Source organism: Oncorhynchus kisutch, linkage group LG26 (genome assembly GCF_002021735.2).
Source record: "Oncorhynchus kisutch isolate 150728-3 linkage group LG26, Okis_V2, whole genome shotgun sequence".
Lineage (NCBI taxonomy): Eukaryota > Metazoa > Chordata > Actinopteri > Salmoniformes > Salmonidae > Oncorhynchus > Oncorhynchus kisutch.
Window position 1 is genome coordinate 45,371,142 of NC_034199.2, and position 13,265 is coordinate 45,384,406.

General features: G+C 44.7%; 1 pseudogene; it reads right to left on the minus strand.

Moving 5' to 3' along the window:
* Positions 1-534: 534 nt before the first annotated feature.
* Positions 535-1,487, minus strand: LOC116357697 (trace amine-associated receptor 8c-like; annotated as a pseudogene).
* Between the last annotated feature and the right edge of the window lie 11,778 nt (positions 1,488-13,265).

A 13,265-nucleotide genomic window follows, 5' to 3' on the forward strand; every position in this document is an offset into this window, starting at 1 on the left:
TACTGGATGTTATTATAAAGTGTTACCCATAATTGCATATTCTTACATTTTACCATCAACTACTTACACAATACAGAAGTTATTTAGACCTGGACGTTATCTGATATCATGCAGTATTGTACATTTCAACTTTACTACACTTGATGAAGACGTTGTGTCCCAATTGAGCCACTAGAGGGAGATGCTAAACAACATCTAGAATGACTCATGGATGTACTAATAGAATACTTACATACTATTCATCATTAACATGAAACAGCCACAGCCTTAGGTATTTGGAGAACACAATCCACAATGACTACAATATATTTTATAAAACAAGCTTATTCCTTCTTATGCCTTCTCCAAGTCATTCCATTCCAATCCAGACAAATCATTCACTATCAACACCACTTGTATCTATGACGACAACACTGAGATAAGTAATGTCAGTGCATTGCTATATGAAATAAATAAATACAACAATTGTAGATCAAAACTATATCAAACCTATGTTTGCCAACCTAGGGAATACAATTATAGGAGCTATGAAAGTCATATCTTCAAATGTAATAAAAGTTTAGCTGTCACTTTGAACCATGGATAAAAGAAAGCATAAATTATTGGATTAATTAAGGAATTAACAAGTGGCAGAAAAATGAGGAAATATGATAAGAACATGTCAATTAAAAAAGAGGAAAAAAGTAAATAAATAGAGATGGAATCCAACAAATGAAATAGTTGACAACAACAATAGCTAGAGTTTTTGCTGCTTTTCTCTCAGACTTATTTGCCTGTACAGTTTTAACACCAGACACACTGGCAGCCTCTTTTGAAAATACCTTTCTGGCCTGTGATCTGGCCACCACAAAGATTTTCATGTAAAGTGTTATAATAATAGAGCACGGGACAACCATTGTAATTACAATGTAAATTATATTAACCGAGATTATTCCTTCAACAATAAAATATTCTTTCAAACACCTACTTGGTACCTGCACATTTACAAAGTTTTGTATAATAACAGCATCGTATATGATACAACAACACCAGGTAACGGATATACAACACATCATTCTTGTTGTTGTTATTTTAGAGTGGTACAATAAGGGATCACACACAGCAACATAGCGGTCAATAGATATCAAGACCAAATTGCCCAGAGATAAAGATGTACATAAAAAAGCAATGTAGAATTGAAATGCACAGAAATATTCCCCAAAACCCCAGCATGATTCCATTATTGCTACAGTCATTACTGGTATCACAATCAGTCCCACCAGGAGATCTGACACAGCCAGAGAGAAGATGAGCAGGTTGGTTGGAGTCTGGAGCTGCTTGAAGTGAGAGATGGAGATGATCACCAGTAGGTTCAAAAATACTTTAACTGCTGAAATCAATGAGAAGACGATGTACAGTGTTATGTAGATAGATGTCGATAGCAAAGCCTTTCTGCAAGAAGAGTTTCTGTCTTGAAAACAGTATTGAATATCTTCCTTTTTCGCCATTTGGTAAAAAATTCTGAGGTCCTGCTCCTGCTTGGTTTTGTGTGTGACCTTGTCAGGTCAGCTTTCTGACAAACTCTGAGCTCTGCCTCTCTATTTATCCCTGAGTTACTGACAGCCACTCCCCTCCCCAGGAACTCTCTGCACACACACACACACACACACACACACACACACAAACGTGAGCACACAAATTAACAAACGGTTGGATAAACAAATAATTAATGAAATTATGATTCAATGTATTACCAGATTGGATGTTGCTGTGCCCAGCTAGCCTGTTCTTTAGCCATACTGATCATTATAGATGAGAGAAAAGGTATATTTTCTCCAATTCAGATCAAATAAAATTTGATTTGTCACAAGCGCGGAACAGGTGTTGACCTTACAGTGAAATGTTTACTTACAAGCCGTTAACCAACAATGCAGTTTTAAGTTAAGTTTAAGATAAATCATCAAAAAAAATATATATAATTAAAGAGCAGCAGTAAAATAACAATAGAGAGGCTATTTTCAGGGTGTACTGCTACAGAGTCAATGTGCGGGGTCACCGGTTAGTCGAGGTAATTTAGATAACATGTACAGTACATGTAGGTCGAGTTAAAGTAACTATGCATAGATAATAAACAAAGAGTAGCAGCAGGGTAAAAGAGGAGGGGGGCAATGCAATACTGGGCCGTACTCACTACGCTCTGTAGTGCCTAGCGGTCGGAGGCCGAGCAGCTACAATACCAGGCAGTGATGCAACCAGCTCTCGATGGTGCAGCTGTTAAACATTTTGAGGATCTGAGGACCCATGCTATATCTTTTCAGTCTCCTGAGGGGGAAGAGGCTTGTCGTGCCCTCTTCACAACTGTCTTCGTGTTCTTGGACCATGTTAGTTTGTTGGTGATGTGGATACCACAGCACCGTTGATGAGAATGGGGGTGTGCTAGGTCCTCCTTTTCCTGTAGTCCACAATCATCTCCTTTATCTTGACCACGTTGAGGGAGAGGTTGTTGCCCTGGCACCACACGGCCAGGTCTCCGACCTCCTCCCTAAAGGCTGTGTCATCGGTGTCACTGTTGTGTCGTCTGCAAACTTAATGATGGTGTTGGACTCGTGCCTGGCTATGCAGTTGTGGGTGAACAGGGAATACAGGAAGGGACTGAGCACGCACCCCTGGGGGGCTCCAGTGTTGAGGAACAAGGGGGCAGATGTGTTGCTACCTACCTTCACCACCTGGGGGCAGCCTGTCAGGAATTCCAGGAACCATTTGCAGAGGGAGGTGTTTAGTCCCAGGATCCTTATCTTAGTGATGAGCTTTGAGGATACTATGGTGTTGAATGCTGAGCTGTAGTAAATGAACAGCATTCTCACATAGGTGTTCCTTTTGTCCAGGTGGGAAAGGGCAGTGTGGAGTGCAATAGAGATTGCATTATCTCTGGATGTGTTTGGGCGGTGTGCAAATTGGAGTGGGTTTAGTGTTTCTGGGAAAAGGGTGTTGATGTGAACCATTATCAGCCTTTCAAAGCATTTCATGGCTACGGACGTGAGTGCTACGGGTCTGTAGTCATTTAGACAGATTGCCTTCACGTTCTTGGGCACAGTGAACGTGAAGGCAATCTGGTGATCTGTTTGAAATATTTTGGTATTACATACTCAATCAGGGACATGGTGAAAATGTCCGTGAAGACACCTGCCAGTTGGTCAGCACATGCCCAGAGCACATGTCCTGGTAATCCGTCTGGCCCCGCAGTGTTGTGAATGTTGACCTGTTTCAATGTCTTACTCACATTGCTATGGAGAGCTTGATGACACAGTCGTCTGGAATAGCTGACGCTCTAATGCATGCCTCAGTGTTGCCTGCCTCGAAGCGAGTATAGATGTGATTTATCTTGTCTGGTAGGCTCGTGTCACTGGGCAGCTCACGAATGCGCTTCCCTTTGTAGTGTGTAATAGTTTGAAAGCCCTGCCACATCCAACGAGCTTCGAAGCCGGTGTAGTATGATTCAATCTTAGCCCTGTATTGACGCTTTGCCTGTTTAATGGTTGGTCGGAGGGCATAGCGGGATTTCTTATAAGCTTCCGGGTTAGAGTCCCGCACCTTGAAAGCGGCAGCTCTAGCCTTTAGCTCAGTGCGGAGGTTGCCTGTAATCCATGGCTTCTGGTTGCGGTATGTACGTACAGTCACTGTCGGGACAACGTCCTTGATGCATTTATTGATAAAACCAGTGACTGATGTGATGTACTCCTCAATGCCATCGGAAGAATCCCGGAACATGTTCCAGTCTGTGATGGCAAAACAGTCCAGTAGTTTAGCATCTACTTCATCTGACAACTTTTTCATTGACTGAGTCACTGATGCTTCCTGCTTCAGTGCTTTCATAGGCACAGGACTAGATAAAGTGTAGTTTTGCAACTACTTTCACCACTTTTAGTCTTGAAATCTTTGGTTGTTTACTACACTACCTTACTCACTCTGTTTAGCACATGTCCTCACATGTGAATCCTGAAAGACATGAGTGGAGCTAAGGCTTAAGAGGGTGTGAACAAGCAGTGTGAACTAGTCTCTACTTGTATTCAATGTAAAAAAAAAACACCATTTACAATGTTGCTACACAGGAACGAATCAATCCGGTCGGTCACATATTCATTCTGACTCAACAGCATGTGAGAGAGCTGCTCTGGCATGACCCCTGACCTGGCAGCACTGATAGTGATGTAGTGAGAGTAGTCATAGTGGGGTTCAACCTTTTGTCAATGTGGGAAAGTACAGTGTGGAGTGTGATTGCATTATTTGTTTATCTGTTGGGGCAAAATGGATGCGAAATGGAGTGGGTCTAGGCTTTCCCTGACCTGGCATCACTAATAGTGATATAGTGAGAGTAGTCGTAGTGGGGTTCAACCGTTTGTAAAGGTGGGAAAGGGCAGTGTGTAGTGTGATTGTGATTGCATTATTTGTTTATCTGTTGTGGCGGTATGCAAAATGGAGTGGGTCTAGGGTTTCCGGGATGATGATGTTGATGTGAGCAATTACAAGCCTTTCAAAACACTTCATGGCTACTGACGTGAGTGCTACGGGTCGGTAATCATTTAGGCATGTTACGTTAGCTCCTTGGGCACAGGGACTATGCTGCTCTCCGTGAAACATGTAGGTATTACAGACTCGATCAGGGAGAGGTTGAAAATGTCAGTGAAGACACTTGCCAGTTGGATCGAGCATGCTTTGAATACACGTCCTGGATGTCCGTCAGGCACCGCAGCTTTGTGAATGTTGACCTGTTTAAAGGTCTTACTCACATCGGCTATCGAAAGCGTGATCACACAGTCGTGCAGAATGGCAGGTGATCTCAAGCATGCTTCAGTGTTGCTTGCCTCAAAGCGAGCCTAAAATGCATTTAGCTCGTCTGGTAGGATCACTTCACTGGGCAGCTCGTGGCTGAGTTTCCCTTCTTACTCTGTAATAGTTTTCAAGCTCTGACACATTTCACAGAAGGTGAAATATATATATTTTTTAAACATTCAAACAGTGTCAGAGCCAGTGTAGTAGGATTCAATCTTAGTACTGTATTGACGCTTTGCCTATTTGATGGTTCGTCTGAGGATGTAGCGGGATTTCTTACAATGGTCCGGATTAGTGTTAGAGGTATTTTGAATGAGGTAGCTCTAGCCTTTTGCTCAGTGCGGATGTTCCCTGTAATCCATGGCATATACAGGGCATACCGATACCTAGTCAGTGTGCGGGGGTACAGGTTTAGAGGTAATTTGTACATGTAGGTAGGGGTGAAGTGACTATGCATAGTAATAAACAGCGAGCAGCAGCAGTGTACAAAACAAATGGAGGAGGTGGGGGGTCAATGTAATAGTCCGGTGGCCATTTGATTAATTGTTCAGCAGACATGTGGCTTGGGGGTAGAAGCTGTGAACTGTAATGTTCATCAAGTTATGTACAGTGCCTTGCGAAAGTATTCGGCCCCCTTGAACTTTGCGACCTTGTTTGAAATATCCAATAAATGTCGTTCCACTTCATGATTGTGTCCCACTTGTTGTTGATTCTTCACAAAAAAATACAGTTTTATATCTTTATGTTTGAAGCCTGAAATGTGGCAAAAGGTCGCAAAGTTCAAGGGGGCCGAATACTTTCGCAAGGCACTGTATTTACATATTGGTTTCCTTACCCTGTAAGCAGTCTATGAACTGCTCAAATAAGTGACTGCAATCCACACTTTGGTTTTAGTAGACAAAACCAAATCATTTTCTGTCGAAAAACGTTACTTTACTCAAAACAAACGGTGTCTGAAGTTACATATCGCACTATTGCAACAGTATAGCTGTTTTGGAATAAAATATTCTATATATTTATTTTAACATCCTCTCTGTTCTGTTATTATTGTTTAACCATTGATTTGTGATTGGTAATTTTGAGACCTTAAAGGGCAGCTGAACTCAAAAATTAACTTCTCTGGTTGAAAAAGGCCGTTGCTGAATCGATATTAGTTAGAAACATTGATTCTAGTGTATAAATGTTGTACAAAGCGGATAAATTTTACATTCCAGCCACAACTGTTGTTGGCAGCTCACTGGCTGCGGCTGAGGCTGGTGAATCTTTCAAAACTGCTGAAAGCGCTGATACCCAACATGTGGAGACCAAAGGGCGAGGATCATCAGTGATCTGGAGGAAGGGGGCAGCTGGTCCCAAGTGATGAGGTCAGGATGTTTCCCACGGGGGAAGGGCTGAGGGTTGTCCTAGGCAGGAGGTGGGAGGCACCCCAGAACTAGAGACAGCAGGCCCCACGGGTCAGGGAATGGTGGTTCCACAAGATCAGGGAGCTGAGGGCCTAACAGGGCAGGGGACTCGGAACCCACTACTAAATCTGAGGACTGCAAGCCAGGTATAGTGGGAAGCTGTAAACCTAGCAAAGCAGGGTCATATTATATAGCGCTAGTACAGGTGACTGGGTGCAGGCTGAGGGCTGTGATCTGTATAACTGCACAGCTAGAGGAGCAGATAACTCTGGGTCTAGCGCGACGGGAGACCAAGGGCCTAGATCTAGGTCAGGTGGCTTGGCATGGAGCACTGAGGGAGCTGACTCTTGCTGACTGAGGATCAGGGCTGCCCACCAACTGAGGGCAGATGCTGCAAACCTAGTGGGGAAGAGAACCTACAGCCTGGCGGAGCAGTGGACTGAGGGCTGACCAGGGCTGGAGACAGTGAGTACGATTCTGAATCTGACAGGGAAAATGACTCTGAACCTGACATTGAGTACGTCATTGAACTTGACAGAGAGATTAGCTCTGGAACTGTCAGGGAAACTGACGCTGGACTTGGAGAATAGTAGAGCTCAGGGCCTACTATACTCTGAGCCTAGTGGAGAAGGAGCTTGATGACCCAAATGGGCTAGGGACTGAGAGGCGACTAATGCTGAGGAAAACAGACCTAGTGCAGCTAGAGAACAATGAACTAGTGTAGCTGGAGACCAATGACCTAATACAGCCAGAGACCAATGGCCTGGTGCAGCTGGAGACTAATGACCTAGTGTAGCTGGAGACCAGTGACCCAATGCAGATAGAGACCAATTACCTGGTGGAGCTGGAGACTAATGACCTGGTGCAGCTGTAGACTAGTGACCTAGTGCAGCTGTAGACCAGTGACCTAGTGCAGCTGTAGACTAGTGACCTAGTGCAGCTGTAGACTAGTGACCTAGTGCAGCTGTAGACCAGTGACCTAGTGCAGCTGGAGACTAATGACCTGGTGCAGCTGTAGACTAGTGACCTAGTGCAGCTGTAGACCAGTGACCTAGTGCAGCTGGAGACTAATGACCTGGTGCAGATGTAGACTAGTGACCTAGTGCAGCTGTAGACTAGTGACCTAGTGCAGCTGTAGACCAGTGACCTAGTGCAGCTGTAGACTAGTGACCTAGTGCAGCTGTAGACCAGTGACCTAGTGCAGCTGTAGACTAGTGACCTAGTGCAGCTGTAGACCAGTGACCTAGTGCAGCTGTAGACCAGTGACCTAGTGCAGCTGTAGACCAGTGACCTAGTGCAGCTGTAGACTAGTGACCTAGTGCAGCTGTAGACTAGTGACCTAGTGCAGCTGTAGACTAGTGACCTAGTGCAGCTGGAGACTAATGACCTGGTGCAGCTGTAGACTAGTGACCTAGTGCAGCTGTAGACTAGTGACCTAGTGCAGCTGTAGACTAGTGACCTAGTGCAGCTGTAGACTAGTGACCTAGTGCAGCTGTAGACTAGTGACCTAGTGCAGCTGGAGACCAGTGACCTAGTGCAGCTGGAGACCAGTGACCTTGTGCAGCTGGAGACCATTTTTATTTATTTTTTATTTTATCTTTATTTAACTTGTCAAATCAGTTAAGAACGTTCTTATTTTCAATGAAAGCCTAGGAACAGTGGGTTAAGGTTAACTGCCTTGTTCAGGGGCAGAATGACAGATTTGTACCTTGTCAGCTCAGGGATTCGCTCTTGCAACCTTTCGGTTACTAGTCCAATGCTTTAACCACTAGGCTACCTGCCGCCCCACACCAACAACTTAGTGCTAGGGACTGAGGGCTGACGAGGGTTGAGAACTGAAAACCCTCTGAACTGATTTGGAAAGGCACACTCTTGTCTATTTAAAATGTCCCACAGTTGACAGTGCATGTCAGATAAGAAACAAAGCCATGAGATCGAAGAAATTGCCCTTAGAGCTCCGAGAGAGGATTGTGTCGAAGAACCGATCTGGGGAAGGGTACAAAAACACTTCTGCAGCATTGACTGTCCCCAAGAACACAGTGAACTCCATCATCCTTAAATGGAAGAAGTTTGGAACCACCAAGACTCTTCCTAGAGCAGGCCGACCGGCCAAACTGAACAATCTGGTAGAAGGGCCTTGGTGATGGATGTTCACTCTGAGAGAACTCCAGAGTTACTCTAGGGAGATGCGAGAACCTTCCAGAAAGACAAACATCTCCATATTGTAGATTGGCTAGATGGAAGCCATGCCACAGTAAAAAGCACATAACAGTCTTGGAGTTTGCCAGAAGGCACCTAAGGACTCTCAGACCATGAGAAACAAGATTTCCTGGTCTGGCGAAACCAAGATTCAACTATTTGGCCTGAATGCAAACTTCACATCTGGAGGAAACCTGGCACCATCCCTGTGATGAAGCATTGTGGTGGCAGCATCATGCTGTGGGGATGTTTTCAGTGGCAGGGACTGAGAGACTAGTCAGGATTAGGGGAAAGATGAATGGAGCAAAGTACAGAGAGATCCTTGATTAAAACCTGCTCCAGAGAGCTCAGGATCTCAGACTGGGTTGAAGGTTTTTTTATTTTTAATTTCACCTTTATTTAACCAAGTAAGCTAGTTGAGAACAAGTTCTCATTTACAACTGCAACCTGGCCAAGATAAAGCAAAGTAGTGTGACATAAAGAATAACACTGAGTTACACATGGAATAAACAAGCGTACAGTCAATAACACATTCGAAAAAAGAATGTCTATATACAGTGTGTACAAATACACCTTCCAACAGAACAATGACCCTAAGCACACAGACAAGACAATGCAGGAGTGGCTTCGGGACAAGTCTCTGAATGTGCTTGAGTGACCCAGCCAGAGCCCGGACTAGAATCTGAACGAACATCTGTGGAGAGATCTGAAAATAGCTGTGCATCGACTATCCCCATCCAATCTGACAGAGCTTGAGAGGATCTGCAGAGAAGAATGGGAGAAACTCCCCCAATACAGGTTTGCCAAGCTTGGAGCATCATACCCTGTAATCGCTGGCATAGATGCTTCAACGAGGTACAGAATAAAGGGTCTGAATACTTAGGGTGGTGCGGTCTGCCCAACACATCACAGGGGGCACACTGCCTGCCCTCCAGGACACCTACAGTACCCAATGTCACAGAAAGGGCAAAAAGATTATTAAAGACATCATCCACCTGAGCCACGGCCTGTTCACCCCGTTATCATCCAGAAGGCGAGGTCAGAACAGGTGCATCGAAGCTGGGACCGAGAGACTGAAAAACAGGTTATATCTCAAGGACATCAGACTGTTAAATACCCATCACTAGCCAACTAGCACCCGGTTACTCAACCCTGCACCTTAGAGGAGGCTGCCCTATAGTCTGTACATAGTCATGGAATCCCTGGTCACTTTAATAATGGAACACTAGTCACTTTAATAATGTTAACACACTGCTTTACTCATCTCATATGTATATACTGTATTCTACTGTATTTTTGGCCAGTACCACGCTGACGTTGCTTGTCCTAAAATATATATATTTTTTAGTTCCATTCTTTTACTTTTAAATTTGTGTGTATTGTTGTGTATTGTTAGATTCTTCTGCACTGTTGGAGCTAGGAACCAAAGCATTTCACTACATCCGGAATAATGTCAACTTAATATGTTTATGTGACCAATAAAATGTGACTTTGATTTGATTTTGATGTGTATTAGAGGAAGTAACCCTTGAAACGTAATGTTCAGTTCATTTATGGATTTAGATATTGGTTCCCTTACCCTGTAAGCAGTCTATAAACTACTCTTAGTCTATACCACACTGACATTGCTCATCCATATATTCTTAATTCCAGTCCTTTACTTAGATTTGTGTGTTTTAGGTATTTGTTGTGAAATTGTTCGATATTGCTGCACTGTCGGAACTAGGTGCACAAGCATTTCTCTACACCTGAATTAACATCTGCTAAACATCTGTATGTGACCAATACAATTTGATTTGATTTCAAATGAGTGACTGCAATCCACACTTTGGTTTTGGTAGACACTGCCAACAAACAAGAATGTTATCATTTTCAGACAAAACACATTACTTCCTTCAGCACACTACAACAACAGTTTGGTTCTTAGAGAGCATATTACATCAGCAAAAGTCAACTTGTGCTCTGTGAATGAGGTCTAAAACTCTAAGGAATTCCACCAATTAAAGGTGTTACTCCAGGGACCTAATATGGCTCTAATACAGCATAAAGATTCAATGTGAACCTAAGTACAGCTCTATTGTCATTTGTGTGATTACAACTTCCATTAGGCCTCAGCCTCAGTACAACCCTCATCCCTAAACTAGTCTTTCCTGCACAGGTCAAGAATCCCACCACTGAGTCATGACTCTGTCACAGGAGGGATCTGAACCGTGGTATCCTGAGTGGATAACCAACATCTTAACCAATAGTCAAAGAGGAAAGTCCCTCTTGGACCGAGGGTGACACTGATTTAGAAGATCCAGGCAGGGCTACCTCATCACTAGAGCATGAGTCTGACTCACCTCTGCTACAATGTTCTATTTTAGTCATTGAGCAGATAAGGGGGGGGGGGGTGGCATTAATCAATATACTCATGAAGAGGTAGGTTTTCAGACAAAATGTGGAACACTAGTTTTCAGACAAAACCTACCATAAATTCACTCAAGTCTCAATCCTACATGCGCTCTATAGTTTTTCTGACAAAAAAAACAATACATTTTGGGATATAAAGAAGGATTTAACTTAACAAAACGACCATTCACTTTGTAGCTGGGACCCTTGGGATTGCAAACCGAGGAAGATCTTCAGAAGTAAGTGATTTATTTCATCGCTATTTGTGATTTTGTGAAGCTTGTGCTTTATGAAAAATATGTTGATGTGGGGCGCCGTCCTCAGACAATCGCATGGTATGCTTTCACCGTAAAGCCTTTTTGAAACTGGACAACGCAGTTGGATTAAGAAGGATTTAAGCTTTTAAATGATATAAGATACTTGTATGTTCATGAATGTTTAATGTTATGATTATTTATTTGAATCTCGCTCCCTCCAATTTCACCGGATGTTGTCGGCTGGTGTCCCGCTAGTGGGATGCCTATCCCTAGAACCAGGCTCATCAAGGAGGTATTAGTACAACTATGCTGGGAATCCCCACACAACCCCTCTCCATTCCCATGGACGTTAGAGCGTTGGATGGGTGCTCTATTGGCAGAGTCACCCAGACCACGTATCCCTTTAACCCGAGATTGTCGGGTAATCACAGTGAGTATATGTAGTTCCTGCCTGCCGAATCCCCTCATGCACCCATAGTTTTGGGGTTTTCCAATCCAAAGAGGCACAATCTATTGAATGACTGGTCTACTGGTTCTATCCGGGGTTGGAGCCTGTTTTGCCATGGGCATTGCCTGAAGTCGGTGCTGCCTGCCCTGAGATGTCTTCCTGCGGGCTTGGGAAAAGCCCCGGACCTCTCTAACGTTCTCGCGGAGTACCAGGATCTCCAGGAGGTTTTCAGCAAGGTCCGTGCCACAGCTCTTCCTCTGCATCGGCCCTATGACTATGCCACCGACCTTGTCCCGGGCACTACACCACCTCGGGGGTAGCTTTATTCCCTGTCAGACCCAGAAATGAAGACGATGGAGATGTATATTGAGCACTCCCTGGCTGCAGGGGGTATCAGTCCTTTTGCCTCCCCCGCCGGCGCAGTCTTCTTTTTTGTTGAGGACAAAATCCTGCGCCCATGTAACGACTACCAGGGCCTGATTGACATCACGGTTTTAAAAAAATTACCCTCTTCCACTCATCGCCTCGGCTTTCGAGCCTATCCAGGAGGCTACCATCCGCTCCAAGTTGGACCTCCAGAACGCCTACCATCTAGTACAGATCTGGGAAGGGGATGAGTTGAAGACCCCATTTAACACAGCTAGCGGGCACTATGAATACCTGGTGATGCCATTTGGACTGACCAACACTCCTGCTGTGTTCCAGATCCTGTTAAACAACGTTCTCCGGGACATGTTGAACCCGTTCGTATTTGTCTGCATTGATGACATCCCCATGTTTTCCCACCCGGCTCAAGAACATGTCCTCCATGTCAGACAAGTTCTCCAGCATCTTCTGTAGAACCAGCTGTAAGTCAAAGCAGAAAACTGTGAATTCCATCGCTCCACCATCTCCTTCCTGGGGTACATATTAGCTGCAGGCAACATCAGGATGGATCCTGAAAAGGTGAGAGCGGTGGTGGATTGGCTGGAACCCAACTCCAGAGTGCAGCTGCAACATTTCCTGGGGTCCGCCAATTTCTTCCTCCGGTTCATCCGGGGCTACCGTACCCGGGCTTTCCCCCTGTCAGCACTCACCTCCCACAATTTCCTGTTTACGTGGTCTCCAGCTGCAGACAGGGCCTTCTTGGACCTCAAACCCCAATTAACTTTCTCCCCCATCCTAATCCATCCAGATCCGTATTGGCAGTTCGTGGGGGTGGACAACGCTTCAGACGTCAGAGTGGGGGCTGTCCTGTCCAGTGTTCGGCCCAAGACCAACAGCTGCATCCTTGCGCTTTCCTCTCCCATCGTATCAACCTCACACAAAGTCTAAAATGTCATGGTATGCTGTGTTAAAATCTCATGGCTGTAGTGTTAAGATTTCCCTTCACTGAAAATAAGGGTTCTAGCTCAAACCATTAAAAACTGCCCCAGACCATTATTCCACCCACACCAAACTTTACAGTTGGCACTATGCATTGGGGCAGGTAGCGTTTTCATGTAATCTGCCAAATCCAGATTCGTGAAGTGTGATTCTTCACTCCAGAGACGCTTTTTTCACTGCTCCAGAGCCCAATAGCGGAGTGCTTTACACCACTCGATCCGGCACTTGGCATTGCACGGCCATCGAAACCCATTAAATGAAGCTCCTGATGAACAGTTCTTGTGCTGACGTTGCTTCCAGAGGCAGTTTGGAACTCGGTAGTGAGTGTTGCAACTGAGGACAGAGGAATTTTAATCGCTTCGTTCTACAGCACTCTGCCTTCCCGTTCTGTGA